Source organism: Hyperolius riggenbachi, chromosome 6, assembly GCF_040937935.1.
Source record: "Hyperolius riggenbachi isolate aHypRig1 chromosome 6, aHypRig1.pri, whole genome shotgun sequence".
Taxonomy (NCBI): Eukaryota; Metazoa; Chordata; class Amphibia; order Anura; family Hyperoliidae; genus Hyperolius; species Hyperolius riggenbachi.
The window spans coordinates 370,511,767-370,524,740 of NC_090651.1; the positions used below are offsets into that span (position 1 = coordinate 370,511,767).

Genomic DNA, 12,974 nt, shown 5'->3' on the forward strand with positions numbered 1-12,974 from the left:
TGCATTGGATATTAAAAAATTATGTCAAGATAACATGCAAAACATGCAAAACATCATTACAATCAAGATAGTAGTTGCAAAAATTCCGCAAAAATTCACAAAATTATCCATTATGATCACCACTACTAGTACCTAGTGAGAACCAACTCAAGAGTTGCCCTCAAGTTTTTCATTAAAATGACCCCAAAGTAGAGCTGTTCTGTATAAACTGGGGATAAGATGAACTCCATAATGAGAAGGCTTGCCTTCAGTAAAAACCTAAATGTTCATCAGTTCCAAAGTCGGAATTTACCTACACTTTATAAGCTCTTCACAGATTTTATCCTAACAAACTATTAATGTGGCATATTGTTCAAGACCTTGACTTTGCCCAAGGCAAAACCAACATCTTCCAACAATGTTCAAAGACAGATTATTTCACTTTCTATGTATGTTATTCTGTTTACTATAGCTGAATATTTTTTGGGCATTTAACCATTCACTAGCCTCTCTTTCTTGTGTGTATTGGTATTTATTTGAGTGTAATCTAACTCATCATTTGCTCACTTTTGGTTGGTTTTGCTCTACTGTTATGTCTTAAAACATGACAGCTTTCTTAGAAATAAGAGATCTGTTTTACATGATATTGACATGATTTTTGGTGGCCTCGTGTTTTTCTCCAGCATACGGCTGTGGTGTTCCCGCCTACAAGCCATCAGTGTCCAGGGTAGTCAATGGGGAGGCTGCCGTGCCAAACAGCTGGCCTTGGCAGGTAAGTGATGAATATATACCATGGGTATAAAAGCATCCATGTACTTTGAAGGTTTTATTGTCTGGAACAGGGCTGCCCAACTTCAGTCCTCAAGGGCCGAGGTCCTCTCACTTTTTTGGCACAGCTCAAATTAATGAATGGGACTAAATCAGGAAAGGTGGGGTTCATTAAAGTGGCCCTGTAGTGACATTAGGTAGAATGTAGTGAATTATTCAGGATACCCACTTTTATGGTAATTTTCCTGGTTGTAGCATCAGAAACACTTCCTATATCCATATATTGGTGTATAGTAAATGTAGCTCTGCTCTTTCAGTGATGTTTAGCTTAGAGCAGGGGTGTCAAACTCCAATATAACATGGGCCGAAATTTAACACTGGGACCTAGTTGTGAGCCAACCTCAATATCTACTGGTCACCTCTCTCCCTTATAAAGTTCCCTGGTGACTAATGCCCCGCTCCAACCCCTATACAGTTCCCTGGTGTCTAGTGGTCTTCCTCCCTTCCCTATACAGTTCACTTGTGTCTAGTGGTCCTCTCTCTCTCCCCTATACAGTTCCCTGGTGTCTAGTGGCCATCCTCCCTCCCCAGTACAGTACCCTGGTGTCTAGTGGCCCCCACTCTTCCCTATGCAGTTCCTTGGTGTCTAGTGGTCCTCCCATTCCTATACAGTTCCCTGGTGTCTAGTAGTCCCCTCCCTTCCCTATACAAATTCATGTTTTCTAGTGGCCCCTCCCCTATACAGTTCCCTGGTGTCTAGTAGTCCCCTCCCTCCCCTATACAGCTCCCTGCTTTCTAGTGCCCCCCTCCCTCCCATATACACTGGGGTGTAGCAATAGGGGGTGCAGACTTGAATGTTGTGTATTAGTAGGCTCTGCACACTCGTGCAGCTAGTCATTTGCTGTTTGTCTTAAGTAGTGCTGCCTTTCTCCACTGTGTACAAAATGTGTCATGTGCTGTTTACTAGGACTGAGCAGTATTGTTTCTTATTGACAGGTATCCCTCCAGTACACCTCCTTGGGGTTGTGGTATCACACCTGTGGTGGGTCCCTGATCTCCAGCCAGTGGGTGCTGACTGCTGCTCACTGCATTAGGTATGTATGATATATAAAGACCAGGATGAAAACTAAAATTAAAGAGAAACCGTGACCAAGGATTGACCTTCATCCCTATCAGTAGCTGATACCTCCTTACCCATGAGCAATCATTTCCTTTTCTCGAACCAATCATCAGAGGGCTCTGTATGGCTGATATTGTAGTGAAACCCCTCCCACAGTGTGATGTCAGGACCATGGTGCTGACATCACACTGTGGGAGTCTTGTTGCCTTGTGGGAAATAACAGCTGTTTCCAACTGCCAAAAAATCAAGCAGCATCTACTTCCACTGGCATCACCTGCCAGCAGTAAAAATGTCACCATGTGATAAATGTCAGAATGTAAATAATTTATACATAGTTATTGTAAAAATTAAGCATTTTTGTTCATTGTGTTATTTTCACTGGGATTCCTCTTTAAAGAGCTGCTAACTACAATGGCATATAGTACAATGTGGTGGTTGAGTGTTGCAGGTGTTGGGATGGACAGAATCATAAAAATATCTGAGGAGTACCTGACGAGCTCAAACACAATAACGGTCTCATCCATACTAAAATAGTGTCTGATGTGCACTTTATTATTAACATGAATACTTTTTCTTTAAAGCTGTGCCTATTTTGGGCTCCCCATGTGTGTGACAGGTGCACTTTGAATGTATGTCACCCAGTCTCAGTTTCTACCAGTTCGATGATATAAGAAATATGATTCCCAGTCCTGACAGTATATGGCTCTATGTGTTATTATGGAATCGTTAATTAACCTGAATTAGGATCTGTGTTCTTGACAGATTATAGACACATCTCTAATGATTTTGTTTTCTTTTTTTATATTCCAAATTTTTATTGAATTTCTCAATCCGTTCAAATCACAATAATTCAACAGTGGAGCAATCAATTTAGGAGCAAAACTAAGACATACAACCATTATGGGCTCGATTCACAAAGCGGTGCTAACCCAGTTAGAGACTTTAGGGTTGATAACCATTGCACCACGCTGGTGAAAAGCCAGTTTAGGCGTGATAAGTTAGGCGTGATAAGTTTAGATAAGTTTAGATCGCGTGCAAAGTCCTGCACGCAAAGCATCGCCATTGAACTCTATGCGAAGTGAACCAGACTTTGCTAGCGCAAAACTTTGGATCAGCTGTGCACTGCGGTGCTAACCCAGTTGGTGCTATAGTAATCATGCCTAAACTTATCACACCTAAACTTATCACACCTAAACTTATCACACCTAAACTTATCATGCCTAAACTGAGTTTAGGCGTGATAAAGGGCTTTTCACCAGCGTGCTAACTGTTGGCACCGCTTTGTGAATCAAGCCCAATAACTTCTAACAACTCCTAAATGACAGCAAAGGTAAAGGCTTCTACATTGAGCGCTGTAATTACAGTGCAGGAGATTTGGGCGCAGCCAGCGCCACCATTGGCCGTAATAGGAATTACATCTATAGTGGTGCACACTGAGTAACTTCCGTGCAGTCAGAAGACGGAGCTGAAGTTACATTTAGAACACTGTAATTTGGCCTCCAGCAATAGCTGGGAAGCCAAATTACATAATTTCGCACTATCCACGTCAACGTAGAGGGGGAATAGTATTTAACGCCGCCGGGAACTTGTGCAGCAGCAGCATAAGCCATATACCGGCTGTATCTTGCTCCTGAGTCTCCCGGCAGCCAGTTCATATGTATGCTTCTACATTGCTTACAGTAATACCAAGTACTGGGGACACGAGTGTATTTCCCTACTAACGTCCCTAGACCAACCAGCCTTCCCAATATTTCTACCATTGATAGACCATAAGATTTGTTTTTCAAAGAAAAGCAATAGAAAGAAAGAAAATAAATGAAAAAGGAGAGTCATGGCAACACAAGCAGAACAGAAGAGTAGAGTAGAGACGTGGGTTTCACCCTTCTGAAGAGCAACCAAAGCTTCAGAAACGTGTTATTCCACCCATCACCACCCATCGATGCCCCATAAAATGTTATATTCTCCCATACATTGTCAAAGATATGCAGTGTATCAGACAATTTCACTGTCAACTGTTTCATCCTGTAAATATATGATTATTGTGTTTTCTTGCAGCACCTCCCGGGTTTACCGAGTCCAGCTTGGAAGACACAACCTGAGACAGAGCGAGCCCAACATCAGGACCATCAGCGTTACCAAACTCATCAATCACCCAAACTGGAACCCCAACTCTCTGGCCAATGGGTGAGTCCCCCACAAAGCAAGGTTTGTCACATGTAGGCCTTATTGAACAGATATATACTGATCATCAATACAGGCCAAAAGAGCTTGCAATAAAACGGAAGCACTGAGAAAACTTTATTAGTAACTACTACTTCTGCCCACCAGGCACGATATCTCTGTCATTAAACTGGCAGAAGCAGTGGCATTTAATGACATCATCCAACCAGGCTGCTTGCCCCCTGCAGAAAAGCTCCTCCCACATGACTTTGGCTGCTACGTTACTGGCTGGGGAAACCTCCAGAGTAAGTCTGTTTTCGATTTACTGTTTTTCTAGTTGGCCAACGCTGATGGGGAAAATGGTCTCTACAGTATGTATGTTAAAATGCCAACTCTAGGCAAAGTTTTATTTTAGTTCTGGGATATCTGGGGGGGGGGGGGGGGGGGGGATGAATTACACTGTATTTTGCAAGTACACAGTTGCATAGCTACTTTGGTTGAAAAAAGACATACATCCATCAAGTTAATTTTTCACCATGCGCCATTTTTAACTGTACCCATCTGCAGATGCCGACAACTATTCTCTCTAAAGTCTAAAGACAGGCCTCTTGGAGGAAATCCATCTAGAGTTCCTCTTTGCTTATCTTTTTTTCTTGTCTTTTTTTGCTTTTTCAACTAATGAATAAAAAGAAGACCAATAGTTTAGATTAATGAAAAATAGACAGGTGAGATATTAAGTTGTGTCTTCGTGTTTGTATTGCAGCTGGTGGACCCTCTGCTGATGCCTTGCAGCAAGGTCTTCTTCTGGTGGTGGACCACCAGAACTGCACTAAGCCTGACTGGTGGGGAAGCTACGTGAGCACCAACATGATCTGCGGTGGAGGAGATGGCATTGTCTCTGGCTGCAATGTAAGAGATATTATGTAGAGGTTCCTGCAGCCAGCTGTTGTTTCCTGCAGGATAGTTGTGTGATGAACGTTGGTTCTTTCTAGTACCAAGTGTTTTGAGGAAAGAAAACACAGATAGCTGCACCAACCAAACAACTAGGATTGTACGGGGTATTACAAGATCAATCAGCTCACACAGGTGCTGAACACAGATGGTCAACGGCTGCAGTGTGAATGGGGGCATTTCTGTTCAATTTGTTCTTTTGGAGTAGTCTGCTGTGGGGCACTCAGTGAGTGGTGGGTAAGCTCAGGGCCGGTTCTAGACTTTGAAGGACCCCCCCCCCCCCCCCAAAAAAAAAAATGCATGGATGGATAGATAGATAAATAGAGTTATATTATACAGGGGAGCCTTTAGGCATAGGCAGTACAGGCCATTGCCTGGAGTGCCATTGGTCCTGGGGGCGCCATGTTGCTGAATTAAGCTCCGCTCCTGAACGTAGCCCTGCCCCTGACTAAGCCCCGCCCATGGGTGTCCTATTACTTGCTTCTGCTGCATCTGCTGTCTGACCCCGTTTGTCCTTCTGTCTCCCTTTATCCTCCTGTCTCCCTTTGGGGCTACTTATGTCCCCCTGTACCTTCCTTTGTCCCCTTGTGCTACCTCTGCCCCCCTGTTTCTCCTTCAGTCCCACTCTGCCTCCTTCTGTCCTCATGTGCCTCCTTCTGTGTCCCTTTGTGCCTCATTCTGTCCCCATGTGCCACCTCTGTCCCCTGCGCCTTAGTGTGGTAGGTGCCACAGGTTTTCTCGCCTGGAGTGACAAAATGGCTAGAGGCTCCCCTGATATTATATATATACAAAACACCCCCTTCCCTTCGATGGTGCTGTGGTCCTCGCTGCACGACCATCTGCACTAGTTAGCAAAAAGAGCAGCAGGCGTCTATGATTGGCCTGTCTGGTGCCAGCACCCCTAGCTGATTTGTTGTGACAGGTGCCACCGGTCAGATGAGGATGGGGATTCAGGGATAGGTGGATGAGTAGGGTAGTGTATGTGCCAGGACGTCGGGCAGGAGAGTAGAGCGGAGTCAGGCGGCAGGTGGGCCAAACTGTTTGTCCAAACGCTGCCCCCTAGATTTTGCCACCTGAATCACGTGATTCAGGTGGCTTCATGGTTCATGGTACATCCACCCTTGGGTAAGCTTACCAAGCAAGCACCCATTTAACAACTCCTATAGCTCTTAAAGCCCATCTTAAAGCATGTTCCTGAAAACAAGAATACAATAAAATACTCTCAAGTATGAATTACTAAGTTCAAGTATGAATCCATACCATAGATACACTCGTAACGGTAAATGCCCCCCTTCTTGTGGCTATAATTTAATGAATGGACATTATTTTTATAAATAACAGTACAAGTTAGCCTTACAGTTAGCGATAAGCAAAATTGTTGCTGGAAGTTTTGTTAAATTTTCATCGACCTTCAGATCGGTGGTAGAGATTTTTGTAGATCATTTTCGTGATGCTGGTTCATTCGAATAGATTAGAAAATGATTGCAAATAGAGAAAGAAAACAACTCTGTTTATGATCGTTTTATTTCTATTGACAATTGTGTTTTTAAAGGAAAGCCCTTATAGTATATTTGCCAGGGATCCCTATATATTCTTTCTGTGGTTATACAGCTATCCCCGACAAAATTTTCCCCAGAGTTTCCTGTTGAAAAAAAACCCAAACAAATAAAGAGAAATAAAAAAAACCAGGAAATCCTGGTGGTAAAATAACTTTTGCTGGGGATATAAGCATGGCCGCAATGCCGATTGGTAAGGATACATGTTAAGCGCAGCTGAGGCGTGTTTTCAAAGAGAGAGCTTGGAGCACCTAAAGTAAAAACTGTTAGAGAATACCAGAAGGAAGATGAGAACTGCATAGTTTGGGCACCAGCAACACCAGGGAAGTTTGAGAGCCGCCATAGGGACAACTTTGTTCTCGCCTAAGTAGCCTCATGATAAAATTTGCTACCGAGATTGAAGCTGATTTGCCGCCAGACTGAACTTGAAAATGTTGTTCTCTGATCACCACTTTCATTGCCTTTTGAGTGTTTATGAGTGTTGGAGCTGTGATTTACTTATCCATGCACTGGTAGACTTCCAGTTGAAATAACTTTTGAAGGTATTGGAGAGTGCTTCATGACTCATTTATTGTGTTCCTCTCCTCTGGTGAGAAGGTCAGAATAAACGGGTCAAACAGCGGGTTCTAAAGTGAATTCCACCACCAATTCAACCCGGATTCACATGTAGTGCAAATTCATGGTGGAAATCGCTGGTTGAATTTGTGATGCAAATGCTCAGATGAAGGTGGGCTGAATCCCCAGAATGGACATCTTTTACTTCTATAGCACTGCATTTATTTTTATATATTCATTGCCAATGGAACCTCTTGTGCTTTATTCCGGCAGGGCGACTCTGGAGGACCTCTGAACTGCTTGAATGATAAAGGTGTATGGGAAGTCCATGGTATTGTCAGCTTTGGATCTTCTTTGGGATGTAACTACCCCCTGAAGCCAACTGTTTTCACTCGCGTCTCTGCCTTCGACAGCTGGATCAGCACGGTCAGTACCTAACCCTAAAACGTGATGGAAACCAGATCCAAGGCCTAAACTACTATTTGCTATAGAATGTTTAAGCTTTCCTGTATTAGTCCTTTAGGAGGTTTTTTTTTGGTATAGTGATGAGGCAATAAATGTCATAAACACAACTGCATTAGATTATTAACCACTTCCCCATCACAGGTTATTTCCCCTTAAAAACCAGAACAATTTTCACACATCAGGCTCCTCCCATTCATTTGCCAATAACTTTATTGCTACTTATCACACTGAAATGATCTATACATCATTTTTTTTGCCACAAATTATGCAATGATTATTTCTTTGGGGGGTACTTTTTGCTAAGAATTATTTTATTTTATAGGAATTTCAAAGGGAAAAAATAATAATTTCTCAGTTTGTAACCATTATATAGTTTTAAAATAAAATGCACTACAATAGATAAAATTGACACATTGTATTTGCCTATTTGTCCCAATTATTGCAACATTTAAATTATGTTCCTAGTACAATGTATGGGGATAATATTTTATTTGTAAATAAAGGTCGCATTCACAGTGCGACGTTATGGTCGCATGTTATAAAGTGCTTGCCGCACTGCAATGCTAATCCTATGGGCCATTCACAGTGCGACGCTAAAGTCGCATCAAATATTGTTGCGTTGTGGTAACGCACTGCTTGTAGTGCATTACCTCTTAATGCAGACATCTTGCGACTTTAACACCGCATTAAACCGCAACGTCCCACTGTGAATACAGCCAAAGATGTATTTTTTCCATTTTATGTTTCTTTATACTATATCAATAACTAGGAGACTTAAGTTGCAAAAATAATAGTGACATACCATTATGACATGCATATTAAAAAAAAAGCTGAGTCCCTAAGGTAACTATGATTTTTTTTTTATGCTATGATTTTTTTTTTTTTAATTTACAAGTGTTTTATTTTAACTATAGCAGAGAGGAAAATAAGGGGTTAAAATTATTATTAATTATTTGTATTTATTCATTTTAAGGAAAGTATGTGTAATTAACTTTTTGGCAACTAGGTGTCCCCACACTATCCTGTGTACTGAACAGGAAGTAGAGTAAAACTGTAGTGTTTACTTACATTTTGTGAATGACCATCGGCATTTCATTGTTGCCGGATGATCATTCACCACGGGACTGGTGAATGGAACACATGTTCTTATTCCCTGATCAGTGCTCTGCCGCGAGGGAGGGGAGGCAGTCGTGATCGCATACACGCACGCACACTGCCGAGAATGCCACCATATGTGTTTTTACTACCCTGGTGCAGAAGTGAAGGGCACAGGGGTGTAGATACATGGTACAGTGGTGCCGTATCAGTCAACTACCAAACGACCGCGTCATGCTGATAGGCGTGAACGCGGCGCCAGCCCCAGGAAACCACCGCCTATTCACTCTGTACAGCGCTGCAATCTAAGGCATCTCTGTACCAGGGACAGCCGTGATATGGCTGTCCCCCTGGGAGGCAGGAGAGCGATTGGCTCTCATAGGCTGATGCCTATGACAACCGATTGCGTTGATTAGCTGGCGGGGGAAGGGGGGGAGGAGGGGCTGGAGCCAAAAATTAAAAAAAAATAGCTATATTTATTTAGAAAAAAAACAATTAAATATTTGTAAAAAAAAAATAAAAATAAACATTCCAGGAGCATCAAAGCCCACCAACAGAAATCTCTGTTGGTGGGCAGAAAAGAGGGGGGGGGATCACTTGTGTGCTGAGTTGTATGGCCCTGTAGCGAGCCCTTAAAGCTGCAGTGGCCTAAATTGAAAAAATTAGGGGGGTGGGGGGTCCTCAAGTGGTTAAAGATAATTTTGTGTTTTCTTGTATTTCAGACCATTGCTGCCAATTAAACTTGGACTCCCATGGGCTGACGTTTATTCCACAAGTATTATATATCGTGCTGTGGTCGGGACGTGCTTTTCAACTTGTGATCATATAATATAAATGCATGATTTCTCATTTCTGTAACAATAAAATCTTTATTCACAACCAGGACCTCATTTGACCAGGATGTATTTATTGACTTATATTTCTTACAGTTTATTAAATACTACAGTTATATATACCATTATAACACTGCCATATTCACTGCAGAAGACTGCTAGCAACCAGGGACGGCCCTACCATGAAGCAGACTGACTCACATGATTCAGGGCAGCAGACTGTACAAGTTGGCTTCAGGCAGCAAAAAGTCTAGAACTGGTCCTGCTAACAAAAGTGAATTAACATGTCTCTGGCACGCTCTGACAGGTAGGAGTTATGCAGAAAACTCTTTGGAGCCTAATGCTAGGCACACACCATACAATTTTCTGGCAGATTTACCTGCCAGATCGATTATTTCCAACATGTCCGATCTGATTTTGATCAATTCTCTGAGCGTTTCTTCGATTATTTTTTCAATCACTTTTCATTCATTTCTATAAAAATTAAAAAACAAAAGATTGAAAAAAGAAGGTTTTAATAAAACGATCAGAAAATCAAAAAATTGATTGAAATTCTGATCGAACATGTTGGAAGGAATCGATCTGGTAATTCTGCCAGAAAATTGCATGGTGTGTACCTAGCATAACACCTGCTTTATCTCACTTGTGTAGGCATTCATTGGCATTACTTATTTCCTGATTCAAAAACAATTACTAGCCATTGGTTAAGTTTTGCATTCATTTAGCTTTTACTAAATTTACTTACAGTGTGTACAAACTATGCATAAATTATCTCAGTCCATCGTACTGAATGATTCATGACAGCTTTTCAGCTGCTTCATGTGTGGCTCAAGGACTAGCTTAAAGAGAGTCTGAAGCGAGAATAGATCTCGCTTCAGACCTCATAGATAGCAGGAGCACGTGTGCCCCTGCTAAAATGCCGCTATCCCGCGGCTTAATGGGGGTCCCTGTCCCCCCAAATCCCCTCCGTAATGCGGGGGAGCGCTTCCGCATTGGGGCAGGGCTAACCGCAGCAGCCCTGCCCCACGCGCGTCTGTCAGCGCGTATCTCCGCCTCTCCCCCGCCCCTCTCAGTCTTCCTTCACTGAGAGGAGCGGGGGAGAGGCGGCGATGCGCGTCTGATAGACGCGCTGGGAGGCAGGGCTGCTGCCGTTAGCCCTTGCCTCCAGGAAGCAAAGTCAGCGACCAAGTCTGCGACCAAGGTTTGCGGGGGGTGGGTTGGGGGGTCAGGGACCCTCGTTCAGCCGCGGGATAGCGGCGTTTTAGCAGGGGCACACATGCCCCTGCTACATATGAGAGCTGAAGCGAGATTTAGTCTCGCTTCAGTGTCTCTTTAAAGTGAATGTGTACCGCTTTAAAAATAAAAAAGTCAGATACTCACCTAATGAGAGGGAAGGCTCGGTCCTAATGAGCCTTCCCTCTCCTCTCCCGGTGCCCGGTCCCACGCAGGATCCCCCGTAGCAGTATTCGACCAGTTCGGTCAAATACCGCCACTTCCGCTGCCGAAGGGATGTTTCGGAAGCCTTTGGGGGGGGGGGGGGGATTCTCTCTGCAACTACTATACCTGGGGGATAATTCCGACATGTCCGATCTGTTTCATACTACGCATGCGCGAGCGTCCGTTATGACGCAATCGCGCGTGCGTAGTATGGAGCGGCCCGTCTTCGAAAGCCCGAGTGCTCCCGAAGACCTCCGAAGTCCGAAGACCTCCGAAGGATGCGAACAGGGGAGCCAGCGCAGCACCGAGGGCACCAGGAGAGGAGAGGGAAGGCTCATTAGGACCGAGCCTTCCCTCTCCTTAGGTGAGTGAGTATCTGACTTTTTATTTTTACAGCGGTACCCATTGGCTTTAAGAGCTGCACACAGGATACATTCACTAACTACACACACCAGAGCTTTTCTTTTTGTGTAAAATATGGCTTCCTGCAGCTTCAATCTGTTCACTGTCAGAGCTTACTATAATGCTAAGTACGCAAGATCCGATAGTCTGGTAATCTGTCCGAAAGCTATATTGTGTGTGCATGTCCAAACTGCTCCTGGTCGATAACAGGATTGATTTTTCGATAACTGCAAAATCAATCCCATAATTTTCCTGAAACAGATCGGACATGTCGGAATTATCCCCCAGGTATAGTAGTTGCAGAGAGAATCCCCCCCCCCCCCCCCCCCCCAACTCTGTATAGCAGCTACTATGGCTATCAACAGTGAAGAAGGGGCGACTTATAAAGTGAGGAAACATAGACTTACACTCCACACTACGCACTATGCCCACTGCTGGTGGGCATTAGGAACTCTTTGGAAACACCCATGTGCCCAGTTGTAAGGGCCAAAATCTGAGCAATCGGATAAGGAACCGGCACCCTGGCTCCTGAATCCAAGTTTCTGTAACTTGCTAGAAGGCATTGGGCTTTTTCTCTGGGAGTTCTGTCTAGATCACAGCTGTCAAACACAAGGTCCACGGGCCAAATGTGGCCCAAAAGCCACATAAAATGGCCATCCTTGCCATTTTATGTAGTTCTTGACAGTTTCCAATGTCCATCATTGTAATCAGCAAAAGAAAGACTGCACACAGTCTTCCAGTCCAAAGGAGCTCACGGGTGACAGTGTTTCTGACTAAAACATTGTCACTTTGTGCAAATAACCCATGGGACCCCCTTTCTGCCCCCCCCCCCCCAAAAAAAAAAACTATCCTGGTGCCCCCTTCTTGGATCCAAGTACACAAACTTTCCCCCGGGAACTGGTGAATCATACACACACAAATACACCTTCCCCCTGAAATCATCTCCCCACAGAGCGTTGCATTGCCTCTTCTGTTCTTTCTGGCAGCTGCACGCTCTGTGTTTCCATACCTCCTTTTCCTGATCACATGACATGCCTCAGGAGCCAGTGGAATGCTGCATAGATCATGTGTCTGCCAGGAGGATAAGAGGAGACCCGAAGCTGTGCTGAAGCAGGTAAGTATTAAACTACTCCACTGCGTTACTCTGCAGAAAGGGGAGCAGCAGTTTCAATCATTAGTTTGAGACTGTTCAATAAATAAATGCTGAATCTTAATAAACAATTTAGCCCATGACTATGTTGTAGATTTTGGCCCTTTTCGTGATTGAGTTTGACAACACTGATCTTGATCCCCGGTTTGATTCCAGTCTGACTCCGGTCCTTATGCTTGGAGGCATCTCTCCATGTTCCCTGCAGTCTTCGGCTTGCTTGAAGAGTCACTGCAGTTAGATCTGTCTCCCTGGAGCGCTTCCACTCAGTTGACTTCTGGCCACCAGTGCCACCTTTATTTATAGATGTAGCCGGTACTTGCCACTGATGATAGGATTGGTCACATCAGCTATGGTGGGAAGTTCATCTGAATTTCCTGGCACAGCTGGTCAGGACTCTTGGCTCTCATACACAAAGCATATCTCTTCCCTCAGGTTACCTGCCCCAGGTGGCTTGTTTCACATCCATTAATCTTTTCTCCAGAGCTTTGTCCCAGGAGATGTTT

The 12,974-nt window shown here is 43.9% G+C and overlaps 1 pseudogene; it reads left to right on the top strand.

The window, feature by feature from the left end:
- The first annotated feature begins 619 nt into the window (after positions 1-619).
- On the top strand, positions 620-9,389 carry LOC137522285 (chymotrypsin-like elastase family member 2A; annotated as a pseudogene).
- The last annotated feature ends 3,585 nt before the right edge of the window (positions 9,390-12,974 follow it).